This window comes from Barbus barbus (assembly GCF_936440315.1).
Source record: "Barbus barbus genome assembly, chromosome: 13".
Taxonomy (NCBI): domain Eukaryota; kingdom Metazoa; phylum Chordata; class Actinopteri; order Cypriniformes; family Cyprinidae; genus Barbus; species Barbus barbus.
Window position 1 is genome coordinate 1,768,883 of NC_136741.1, and position 13,830 is coordinate 1,782,712.

At 38.7% G+C, this 13,830-nt stretch overlaps 1 protein-coding gene across 1 annotated transcript in view; it reads right to left on the reverse strand.

Annotated features, from left to right (window-relative positions):
• Positions 1-11,890, reverse strand: part of LOC306879143 (plexin-A1-like) — a 126,327-nt gene extending 114,437 nt beyond the window's left edge. The window contains exon 1 of the mRNA XM_079431886.1: positions 11,767-11,890. The gene's annotated coding sequence lies outside the window, so the exon portion shown is untranslated. The remainder of the gene's footprint in view (positions 1-11,766) is intronic.
• Between the last annotated feature and the right edge of the window lie 1,940 nt (positions 11,891-13,830).

Consider the following 13,830-nt stretch of genomic DNA (forward strand, 5'->3'; position numbering starts at 1 on the left):
TAATTAACAAAAAATATATTCAACAACTGCACAAACACTAAATTATGACGATTAAATTATGTATTTAATATACAATTAAATTAAAATGGTAAAAAATACATTAAATATTAAAAATGAAATTAAACATTAATAATACAAGTTAAATTAAATATTAAAAATGAAATTAAACATTAATAATACAAGTTAAATTAAATATTAAAAATGAAATTAATTAAATGTAAAAAAAAGTTTTAAGAAAAACACTGGCATGTCATAATCCACTAATGTTTCTACTTTTAATATATATATGTTTCTAGTATTATTGTTAATGATTCAGTGCATTTTACTCTAAAGTTTGCTGTCATAATTTTATTTATTGTAAATGTAAAACGTAATAACTTTCCGCACCTCTGAATCAACTTCTCTGCTGATATAACCAAGGCTGTGTGTGTGGAAAATATATTTAATATTAATAATCACAGCCTTTTAATGACTTGATGAACTCCTAATGGACTTTTTCAATCAGAATAAGGGTGTAATGTAAAATCATTCATATTTTACACAACACTCGTGTCTTCCACAAAAACCACAATAACCAACAAATCTCCATGACCTTGTTTGACAAGATGAACAGCCTCTCACACAGCTCAACGGGTTAAGCTCAAATTAGCTGTAGCTGTTGTTGTAGTTTGAGCTCCGCGTTCATTTGCATTAGCCACTCGCGTGGGGTAAACATTCCCCTTCAGCTCGAGAGTAAACGCCGCTGTATTTCACTCGCAGCAAACAATGCGCCGCGGCCTCATCACCAGTGACTCTCCGGACCTCTGACCAACACAAAAGCAGCGAAGACAAAGAGTGAGAGGCAGAGACGGATGAATGCGGGGCTGTTGAAGGGGTCCGGGCCGGCGTGTTTGTGTGGTTTCACACATCGCTGAGCAGTGCCATAGAAACACACATGGCATGACGGTAGATGTGTGTGAAGCTGCACAGTTTATACCATCATTTAAACTTTACTGCTCAAAAGATTTAGTTTTTTTTTATGTTTTTGAAGTCGTCTCTTCTGCTCACCAAAGCTGCATTTATTTGATCCAAACACAGCAATAACAGTAATATTGTGAAATACTGATACTGTAAAAATGTGAAATATTACAATTTAGAATAACTGTTTTGTGAATATCTGTTAAAGTGTAATTTATTCCTGTGATGCGCAGCTGTATTTTCAGCATCATTACTGCAGTCTTCAGTGTCACATGATCCTTCAGAAATCATAATAATATACTGATTTACTGCTAAAGAAACATTTCTGATTATTATCAATGTTAAAAACTGTGTACAATTTTTTTTTAAGGATTCTTTGATGAATAGAAAGTTCAAAAGAACAGCATTTATCTGAAATGGAAATCTCCATACCGTTCATAACATACCATTCAAAACTTTGAGGTCAGTAAGAATTTTCTTCTTTTTTTTTTAAAGAAATAAATACTTTTATTCAGCAAGGATGCAAAAAAATTAGCAAAAGTGACAGTGAAGATTTTATAATGTTATATAAGATTTCTATTTCAGCAAAATGCTGTTCTTTTAAACTTTCGATTCATCAAAGGACCTTTCAAAATAAAAAGCATCATGGTTTCCAGAAAAAATATGAAGCAGCACAGCTGCTTTCAACATTGATAACAATAAGATTTTTTTTAACAGTAAATCAGTATATTATAATGATTTCTGAAGATCATGTGACACTGAAGACTGGAATAATGATGCTGAAAATACAGCGCTGCATCACAGAAATAAATGCTGTTTTAACAGTTATTCACATAGAAAACAGCTGTTTAAAATAGTAAAAATATTTCACAATAACTTGCTGTATTTCGGATAAAATAAATGCAGCCTTGGTGAACAGAAGCGACTACTTCAGAAATATTACTGTTCTATAACTTTGACCAGCGGTGTGGGCAAAAATGATAAAAATCTAATACCATGCAGGAAAAAATAATATAGTCTACACTTATAAAGGTTTTCACAGCGATGCCATAGAATAACCATTTTGGGCTTTCTAAAGAACTTTTAGTGAAGTGTTCTTAAAGGGTTAGTTCATCCAAATTAAATTCTGTCATTTACTCACCCAAATGTTAAACCTGTAGGAGTTTTGTTCTTCTGTTGAACACAGATGATGACATTTTGAAAAATGTTGGTAACCAAATAGTTGACGGTATCCATTGACTTTCATAGTATGGAAAAAGAAATGTTTGGTTACCAACATTCTTCTTTTGTGTTCAACAGAAGAAAGCCATACAGGTTTGAAACAACTGGTGTTTCCATGAGTGTGTACTTAAGTGACTATTTTTTTTAAGTGAACTATCCCTTTTAAAAACACTTTTTTTAGAACATTGTTAATCTAAAGAACTTTTTAACACTATAAAGAACCTGTTGTGGAATGCAAACGTTCCGTGGATGTTAAATGTTCTCCATAGAAGCAAAGATGTCAATATACCTTTATTATGAAGAGTCTAACTCTATAAAAGGGACCACAAACGGGTGTATTGACAGATTTTTATGCGTCACACTGCACCATTTTTGCATTGATATCAGACGTATTCATTTGCTTAATTAACCTTATCTGTTGGATTGTGTGTCTATCAAGTTTCAAATAAAAAGATAATTAAATGAGATACACAGCATTTCATTTATAAAGCAGGCAATTATTCCATTACATGTAGGCATTATTCCATGGTTGTGTAATATGAAAACATTTTGTGGTTGAATTTCCAGCTAATATATTTATATCTTTATACCATAACCATGATCTGAAATGAAATGAAAATACTATAGTGTGATAAAAGAGTCAGACTCTGGTAAAAACACTCAAACGCCTGTTTCTTCATCTCACGCTGCTGGAATGTTAGTAATGTGAAAACAGGCTCCTTAAAAGGTGCAGTGAAGTGTGAAATGACAACATTAATAAAGTATAGAATTTACAGATTACATTATCAACGCACACAGCAGCCTCTCTGATATCAGATACACTCATTGAAGGATTTTAAGGAAAAGCATGAATGTCATACTGCAATCTGAGAGAGCTTTCAGCCATCACAGACACACTCTCCCTGCTCCACAACCCTCTCCAGGCAGCATTTAAAGCATGCCATACGCCATAAAGGTAGGCAGAATATTTATGCCGCTTTCTAAAGCCCGATTCGGACCATAATTGTTTCTCATATTGACATCTGTAAAAGTAAATTTACATAATAAAGACCCATTTCGAATGTTTACGTGCTTTTCTTCTCTTTCTGCTCCCAGTCGCTGTGATAAAGCAGTTATTAAGTATTGTTCTTTTAAATACTTTCCAGCATTTCAGAAATAAATATGTATGCAAATTACACGGAAGTACAACAGTTACCGTACGGTGTTCGGGAGAGCTCAAAAATGCTGAATTTTGAATCGATTTCTTCTCGTAAACTCAGAGATGTGGATTCGGACAGCAATTAAATTACCACACGACCTTGGTGTTTGTCAAAAAACAGTAGGTAATTCAGCCGGGGATTTTCACGGGGGTGGTGAGAGAAAAACACAGACGTCCTGGATTCGGACGGCAATTAAATCACCAACTACCCCCTGTATATGGTGAAAATCACTTACGTCCCCCTGAGAAACAATTAGCGTCCGAATCGGGCTTAAGATACCATATTTCAGGCCAGCATCACATGCATGCTTTGCAGAGAAGGCAATCCTTGAAAACACTTTGCTGAGATCAGTGGTGGAAAAAAAACATCCATAATGGTGGACAAAATTATAGATACAATTCATTCAATTCCAATAATATAGGCTAGTTCATTTTACCTAATATGTGTGTGATGTATTTTTATACTAGAGAACTGCATTATTTGGTTAGCACCATGCTTCTAATTGGCTCTTTGACAAATTGATTGGTTCCTCTTTTTGCAAGTTGCTTTGGATAAAAGCATCTGCTAAATGCATAAATGTAAATCTAACTGTAGAATGTAAATTCTTAGAAGCACCGAATCAAGTCTCTCCAGCATGCATATCCCATGAGTAATGTTATTTCTATGATGCACAGAGTTTTTGCCAACACAAAGCGTTTCAAATCAGTCACTTACTGTGACTGGGGAAGTCGTGGCCTAATGGTTAGAGAGTCGGACTCGTAAAGGTTGTGGGTTCGAGTCTCGGGCCGGCAGGGATTGTAGGTGGGGGGAGTGAATGTCCAGCGCTCTCTCCACCCTCAATACCACGACTGAGGTGCCCTTGAGCAAGACACTGAACCCCCAACTGCTCCCCGGGCGCCACAGCATAAATGGCAGCCCACTGCTCTGGGTGTATGTTCACGGTGTGTGTGTGTGTGTTCACGGTGTGTGTGTGCACTTTGGATGGGTTAAATGCAGAGCACGAATTCAGAGTATGGGTCACCATACTTGGCCATATGTCATGTCACTTTTTCACTTATGATTTCATCTCAGACGCTTTTTTTTAGAAGGTAGCTGCCTATGTAGGCAGTAGACAGCTCACTAGATTGTAAAACAGCACTAACCAATAAATAAATGAGGAGAAATTAGCTCATATACAAACACACAGCGCTACTAAAATCTACAGACAAAATGCAAACAGCATTAATGCACTTATTTGCATGCATATATAATCCTCAGCGCTCCTTTCAGCTCTCACTGTAAACATAGCCAGGCAGCAATAGTGGAATAGTGTTACATTTTATGCAAGTTCAGGTTTAAGGCACAGTATAATATGGACTACTGTAAAAGTGTTTTTGTGCTTTTTTGGAGCTCAGCTCCAAACTTTTCTTGCATGAATAACAGAAGCTCAGACATCCTATTGTGTTACTCAGAAAAAGAAAACAAAATGGGGAATGACTAAACGATGACAGAGTTTACATTTGTGGGTGAATTATTGCAGAGCGGTTGGGACTGAATTAATTGCAGAAAAAACAAAAAGGGAATTTGAATATAGTGCTGTCTTGCAAGCCCTGTAATAAAACAGCACTAGATATACAAGCACTTAGTGCAATCATACAAGACAAACACAGAGCAGAGAGCACCGACGCATTGACTCATGGGAAGAAAACTGTTTGAGCAGCGCCATAACTCACTGAAGGAAATAAATCTCATTAGTTCTCGCTGGAGCACGTTATAATTAAAACTACGTGTTGCAGTGTGTGTACATGTGTCATTTATAATTGAAACATTTGCATTAAAGAGGCTTTTTGAAATTATGAATGCACTGAGTTGTATTAAATTAAACAGAGTCCGCTGCAGTGCAATATGTGGCATTATTTACAAGCTGAGCTTAAGATGCTGAATTATTTAAACGGCTGTGCGGTTAAAACTGCAGGAGGAGAACAGCACACAATACTGAAGGAAGAGAAATGTGTGTTTGAGCGAATGCATGCGTGTGTGTGTGCAACACGCAGAGAATGCAATGCCGCAGCGCTGTATGAAATCACAGGGGAGAACAGAGCTGCTATTGTGATTCTGAAGGTGCATGTAGCGCAGCAGATTTCAACTGGTTCTGCTTCAGGATCCTGATTACACACCGAACGTCAAAGGCATCTTTAACATTCAGGTTGTTTTCTGATAATTCTGACCCAGAGAGGATTGTCTTTTTCCCAAAAATGCTAGATAATGATATAGCATTGGACAAAAACTTACTGACTTCGCTTACACAAAATATAACAACTTCCCAAAACAATCTGGATAACTTTTGTATGTCTTTAGGCTAAATAGGAATTGTTTTATGCCATCCACAACTACAACCCATATTTGGGTCATAACACGTTAGTTGAGAATTACTGATCGATCACTGAAATTAACCTCACAATTCACAACTGCAGTCAACAAAATTGCGCTCTTGAAAAATCTGCACCCATAAAGCACTGCACTGTAAAAACAATCAGAAAATACGGAGTAAAAAAGAAAAACTCTTTGGAGAGGCCAGTCCTCCTGATTGCTGCTTTAGCCACTGACTGCATTTAAAGGAAAAACAAAATCACAGATCGGGGCTGGACTACGTCCATTTACCAGAAACACATCCAAACACTGACACACACACACATACACGCACGAATGCACAGAAGATGAGCAATGCGAGGAGCGCAGAAGAAAACAACCAGAGGAAAGGGGAGAAAAAGCAGAGCGAGTGGGAGTGATGAGAGAAGTCAAGTTGACAAAGAGAGAGGAAAAACATGTAGCATCAGCCATATGGATGCATGACCATTTCCTATCTGAATAACATACTATTTGAAAGACCCAAAAATTATCCACAGAGCAGTAAACTCCAGTACAATACTTTGACTTCTGTCCAAACAATACAGATCGTATCACTTCGTCACAAACACGGCTCAAATTCACAGCATGAAGATTCATTAATTACTTCAGATTCTGCTCGCTTTTCATTCTCTGGCAGGATGGACTCGTGTCATTTGTGCTGTGCAAAACACACTTGACAACATAAAGGACTAGTTTAAGACAACATGCACGTGCTTCACACAAAGCTGTGAAGTCTAGCCAACGCTATACAACAAAGGTCCTTTCGTGTTTTAAAGCTGAGGTGTAAGAAATTTTCAGTACTTCAATTCCAGCTTAATATACAGAGACAATTTAAAATAAACCATTTGATTTGTTTTCATTGAAAAAGCATAAACACTGTGGTGCCATCCTATGTTTGAGACGCCCATCCAGTCTGACTCAACCAATGGCGTGAGATTGGGGTGAGGGTATCTGTTTGAAACAATCATTATTTCGCGATTTCGTTTAGTGGTGAAGAAGTCACACTTTAGCTTTAAGTTGGCAACAAAAACCCCAAATTGCAGCCAGCTCACTGCATGTGCCAGGGATCGCAGACGCTACAGATGTGCAACAAGTAAAATAACAGCAATCAGCCAATGAAATTGCGAAAAGAGCACGAGGAGGGTGAAGCAGTGGGAAGCAGGAGCTAAAACACAAACAAACAAATTAACAAGCCAAAGTGTCAGCGAGCTGCTTCCCACGTCTCGCCAACCACTGTCACAACTGACATTTTTTCTGTACAAACCAACTGCATATCCTTCCTCCAAGTTGTCTGCCGAAATAATTAAGAATCAACTCTCGAATAGCATAAGCTTGTGCAAGAACTGAATTACAGGAGGATGATCTCAGCACAGATGCACCTCCTCTACGATTAGCTGTGTAAACTCTGCAACATTAAGTGGACAACATTACAAACACAAAACTGTGAGTCTTTAAATGTGCAAAGGGCATCAAGCTTTTGTATTAAGCAACGGATGTGTTCACATCTATATGCATTCAAGTATAATCAGAAAAACAGTTTGCTTGCAGGGTGTAACCGCAGCAATTGTCGGCCATTCCTGAGAAACAACTCATCCTAAATACAGATATCACATAGGGGAAAGAGAGAGAGAGAGAAAGAGAGAATGGAGGCCCTTTGAAGTTAAAAGTGTAGCAGATGAAAATAAAACTGGAAAAAGCAAGATATTAATAATGTATAACTGCCAACTCAAAGTGTTCACATGCCACCCAAAGAAAAACCACATTCCACTGAAAGCTAGTTTCCGTTGCTGAGTTTTACTGAAGGTGATCAAATTTTCAAACTAAAGAAACTTTGAAATGCTTGCTTTTCTTGTTCTGTGTCTGATATTGTCATGGCCACCAAACTTCAGCACTGTGACATTTTTGATTCAAAGAACTTTAAAAAGCATATGCACTTCAAAGCAAAGGCCACATATCAACAGAATTCGAAAAGTATGAGCAATTTACAAAAACAGACCGAATGCTAGACCGCAAAGGTCAAAATTAATGTTTGTTGTAACTGTTGTCTTATTGAGAGTCTTGACTGAAGTTTGTGGAGCATTTGTCTGCATTCTGAAGCATGATATCAGTCTAGTATGGTTTGTTGACTAGTAACTAGTCTCGCGTAGCCAGACCTTCAGACTGATGGCAGAAGGTCTGGGAACTTTGGCCGCTTTGAATGGCCAAGGCCATATGACTGACAGGTAAAGTAACCAATCACGCTTCGTTTTGTGCCGCGCCATGTTTAGGGGTGTGGAAATGTCGCCACAATAACAGACTCTTGACAATAAAACTTGAAAAAGATTCTATGCCACGAACTTCATATTTCACATACTTTTGAAAATCCAGCGTTTAGTTGATCCTGATAAGCGCTCATTGTCACAGATGTAAACACGATAGCTTTTTTCTTCCATAAGGGGTTTGGTGTCATGTCTCCCGGAAATCCTATATACTTCAACCAATCAGGACGATTTCGAAACTCCTGAAGTGTTTCCAGCTAAGTGTGCCGTATGCATCAGACGTTCAGCCAGCAGTCTGTGGGCATGACGTCTGAGGCTGAGGCTAACTAGTAGCCAACCAATCTGGGTTGATAACTAAAGGCGGCCAAAGTCAAATAAAAGGAAATATGTATGTGATGTAGGTCAGAAAAAACAACATTATTGCAATTGGGATGTAAACATTCATGCAGAAATTCACTCAAAATTTACTAAAATATTTGAAAAACAAAATTGGCCATTATCCATCAGCAACTCTAGTGGGTAAAGCCAAGTGGGTAAAGTTATCAGCCAATGTTGATGATCTCAAAATGGGCAAATATTGTACAATTTATCAGTCTATCACTAGTATGGACACAAGTGAACATGTCATTTCATGGCAGGTCAAACTGTACAGTCACTGCCTGAAGGTTGGAGAGAGTTAACAGTATCTGTGTGTGAAAACCTCTCGCTGTTTGCTCTTTAACAAACAGAGTAACAGCCAGGCCTTTTAAGTGCTTTTTAATATCACCACTGGCCTTAGGACAAGTAAGAAAATGAGTGAGAGTGAGAGAGAGAGAGAGAGAGAGAGAGAGAGAGAGAGAGAGAGAGAGAGAGAGAGAGAGACAGACAGAGAGACAGAGAGAGAGAGATGAGATTAAAACAAGCAGGAGTTACATGCATGTAAAAAGCAAATTACAAAGAAAAAGTCCTGTATTTCCACTTTTCTGAGTTGGTTTTACAAGGTTAACAGCTAAATCACAGCATGGTAATTTAACTCAGCTAGAAAAACATTAACACTAAAATAATAAGACAAACTACATGAACTTCACTTCACTTCAGTTGACTTCACTAGCTGGTTGTTAATCTGTTTGTATCTGTGCAGCACTTATAATGGTGTCCATGCATTTTACAACTAAAATTTACTTTGATTTGCTTGAGAGCCTTCATACGTCTCTGGAGTCACATCCTCTGAACAGAGACAGTATTTTCATAGCTCACTAACAACTTATAATAGCTCACAAGAGACCAATAGCTCATAAGGAGCCCTAGAGACTCCTTTCAGTCAAGTAGTAGGTGCTGAAACCCTAGCGTTATGGATTAGCAAAGCGGCACACAAGCGTTGACCCAGTACAGAGTGAGAGACAGAGAGAGAATGGCAGTGGACGCGGAGACAGATTATAAATAGAAGTCAAACAGAGGGTGAGCTATGGGCCACAGAATGCCACGATTATGAGCTGTCCTGCTGCAGCCTGGGATGTTGACAACACCAGAGGAGCACAAAATACACAAAGACAACACACTCGTAGTTTAACACTAGCCACTAACAAACAAGTACCAAAAATAGCATGGTACTGCCATGGGTTTTAGGCAAGAACATGTATCTTATAGCTACCCATACCATGATATAAAACCTATTACATCTGATAACACCACAGTACCACAGATTACAGTAAATGATCATGCTGAAGCAAGTTTGCCAAGAAGATCTTATCTCTCTCCCCCAAACGTTCATTAATCTTTAATTTGGCCAAACTCATTTCACATCTCCACTCATAATAATCTATAAGAAAAACAATAGCCTAATTCTCTCCCTTTGTGCCCAATTCACTGCAGCACTTGCATCCTTCGCTCCGTAATTATTTCCCCGCTCATGCAATTTATTTCCAATCATTTTTGCCTTGCTGAGATAAATTATTTCGGTACAGGAGCTCATCTTGGTCATTAGTTGTGCTGTGGGTCTGAGTAAAACCAGTCTCGCCAGTGTGAGGAGGGGACGCCTTCGCGCATGCGCACATCTGCCGCTCTACAGCAGCACGCGGCCAGTTCGCATTCCAAGCTCCACACATCACAAATGCTCCCGGCGCGAATCCGAATTACGGGGTTTTCACGGTAAAACCACACTTCGCAAGATCACAGGTCTTTATTCCGAGGTAAAGTTTGCTCGACACTACACCAGGTTCGTATTCTAGACTTTGGGGTCTGAGAGATCTCTAGCTAATTTTATAGGAAATGCTTACAGACGGGGTTTCAACCTGATAACACGTTTATATATCAAGTCCTTATTAAACATTTGACAAATCGAAATTATTCGACACACATAACGTTACAGCATTAAGAATCCAGGACTCTGGTCGTGAGTTCAACTCATCCACGATGATCGTTAAGTGCTTTGGTTAACAATATTGAATAATACATGTCCAAAAGAGTGAGATGGCTTTAACTCGCTGACCAATGGGGCCTGAAGTCGTTGTTTATTCTCCCATCAGCAAACCGTGAGATTATTCCCGTTCGGGTTGTGTTGGGAGGACTCCCTCACTATTGAGGAAACACATTCCCAATTTCCATCTGAATGTCCGTCACGTCGTGATAACAATGGAAAAGACAGGGACCATGAGATGTCGAGACCAATCGTTTTACTAGAGTCTATATCTTAAACCCTTTAGAGCCATAACCCCAGCAGTCCACGATCATTAAAAGCCTGCGCGAGCTCAATGGTCATGTAGGGGCAAATGATGCGCTCATGTCTGTCAACTTCTTGCAGATGGTTTATCTAAGGTTTCCATGCCCCGCACAGGATCACATAAATGCAGATCCAATGAAGAAGATGAACAGTAGATATGCGCTTATACACACCCACGACCCTTCAGATGAGCCGCAACAACAGCTTCCAGAACCAGTTCTGCTGTTAACGCCCTTTTAACACAACACGCCGTGACTAATCATTTATCAATCAATTAGAGACCAGCGATTTATACCAAAGCAACATGTGGTTCTCTCAGATGAGGGTGCCTCTGGATGGAGAAGCAGGAGGGGTAGTTTAAAAATAGCCCCTTTAACAACATATGCTTCCGAGACCGTTTTCAAATCGGAGCGTTCATACACAGCGTTTCTGAATCGTCCAGGTTTTTATTTCCGTGAGAATTACTCAAAACGCACAATGTGTCAGTTTGTTATCGTTCTCAGTAACTTTGACCTAACCCTACCTCTTCTCTGGAATATAAATGCTTTGACACAACAGTAAACCACGACCCGACTTTGTTTTACTCTACAACGTGTTTGGAAAGCATACAAACCGGATCAAGTAAACGAAACCGACGCGTTTGATGCTTTAACGCTGCCGAGCGTCTGAGGAAATGTAATCGGTAATAATTCCCCAACCTTTCAATCCAAGTTACGCTCTTGTGAAAGCACTGTGTGAAAACATTTACAACTACCAGGTTTCAACAAACCAGACATCCAAGTGTTCACAGAGTCTCACAATCCAGTCTCCGGCAACAATTGAACGCCGGGTTCTTTTGAAGTTTAGTACAGAATAATCCGTGGTATTCGTGTAAAAGCCGAAGCTGGTTTCCACACCTGAACACCACAGCAGTGCTTAAACTACACGAGTCTCGTCTGAACGCAGCGCTGGGCTACAAGATCCTGCTTTCAAAACTACTGCCATGAAGATTTCTACAAACATTTCTATCCATTTTAACATAGACAGCTTCGTTTATGGCACTTACACGTTCGAATGATCCTTGGATGGCATGTCCTAGTCATAGTTAAATTCCCAAACTCGCCAAAATATCCCGTTCCGTGGCGCGACTGGAATGCGTTCCGAACGCGAGGAGCCTCGATCTGAGCAGCGCGAGGCACTGGAAACCAATCAATCACGCGCGGCGCTGCTCTAGAGCGCCACCTTGCGGCGTGTAAAGCCACGGCACTCTAAACTTGCTTGAGTTTACTGGCCAAATCAGTTGCACTTTGGTGGAATTTGTTGTAAAGAAATTATCCCAACATTGACAATGTAGTACTGCATAAAATGCAATATAAAATACACAATAAACCATGCTGAAACACAATATAGCACAGCAGTATTACAATTACTGTAAGTTACATTTGTCAAAAAATTCGTTTTCAGTTAAAGATTGTACACAAATCATTACAGGGCAGTAATCAAATTTATCCCTCTGTATTATCAGTGGCAAAAACCACAGGAAGCTCACTTGTGCTGAAAGCATTAACATAAAACATCTCTGAAACTGTGATGAGTTAACTAAATACAGACTGGTGTGTTTGTGTGAGCATGTGATTACTTGAATACAGAACAAAAGCTCTCTCAGGCCACAGAGTCGATTGATCCGCTGGTGGCGACATCACTCACACACACCAACTCCACAGACTCACAAACATTGTGTGAATGCATGCAAGCATGTAAATATAAGTATTTGTCAATATATATATATATATAATTCAAACAAAACATAATACTACAAAAGGCTTGAGCTTCAATAAAGCCAGATCTCAACAGATATTGCGTTTCATTTGATTAATGTCTTTCTTTCATGTCTTTTTCACACACAAAAAAAAAACACTTGCCAAACCACATCAAAGTGTTTGTACTGGCCTGGAAAAGGAAATCACTTGATGACATGTCTTAGTATACAGGTCAGATCTGGACAGCATCTGGCTCTTAGCTAATTGTTCTCATATTGGATAATCACTTAATAAAACAACATTAATATACTGCAAATATTTATGTATTCAGTGGACTTGATAAATGACAAGTGCCACATAACCGCACCAATACGTTATTTTGTAATATAATTTGCCTCAGCACATGCACTCACCGACTGGTCATCACCCAATAAAGTGTTCACCCTCTGTTCTTCTGAATCCTGTTAGAGGCACAGCCACATGGCAAGGATTGGCAACCCTGCTGGGCTGAGATTAGACCAGCTATTAAAACACACACACACCAGACCATGTTAGCACAACAATCCACCACATTCCACTACTTAAAGATTGCTGCCATAAGGAGATTAACAACTCTGTTTTCTGCACAGGTGTTATACAGACATCCACACACTACTGGAGGCACAAGCCTCATTTAGTTGCAATGGCCGGCTTTGTCCCCACCACTCTATGAAAAAGCTCAAGGCAGGGATAAATCTAATACAGAGGAAGCATCTTCAGTTCTTCTAGTGTTTGTTTTGGTCATTGCAGACAACAATAGCAGCATATATATATATATATATATATATATATATATATACAGTGTGTGTGTGCATGTGTTCACTAAACAAAATGCAAATTCAAGATATGCATACACTCACAAACGGAGCAATTGTGGTTAATTATAATGTAAAAAGTTATAATAGCCTGGAATGCAACCCGAAGCCCCCCACATTCAAAGCTACAAAAGCTGAAAGGTTCTTTGGGAAACCAAAAATGGTTCTTCTATGGCATCGCTAAGAAAACCCTCTTTTGGAAGCTTTATTTTTTAGAATGCACAAAATCCTAGGACTGACAAATGTTGGAAAGAAGTTATCAAGTTAAATAAGACACTTTGTTTACAGTTTGAATTAGTTGACAAGAATGATTGTTCCCCTAAAATTGCTGTTAATATGATTTCTGGTTATATAAAGTATCATGTTTTTATTGAAACAGTACAAGTTCATATTGATTATTTGTGCAAAACCTTAATAATATGTGCTAAATCTGTGCTATTTTGACAACTAGAATGTATGTTCACCAAACTTTCTCCACCTGTTTTCCACACATCGGTTTCTGGTGATTTCATCTGT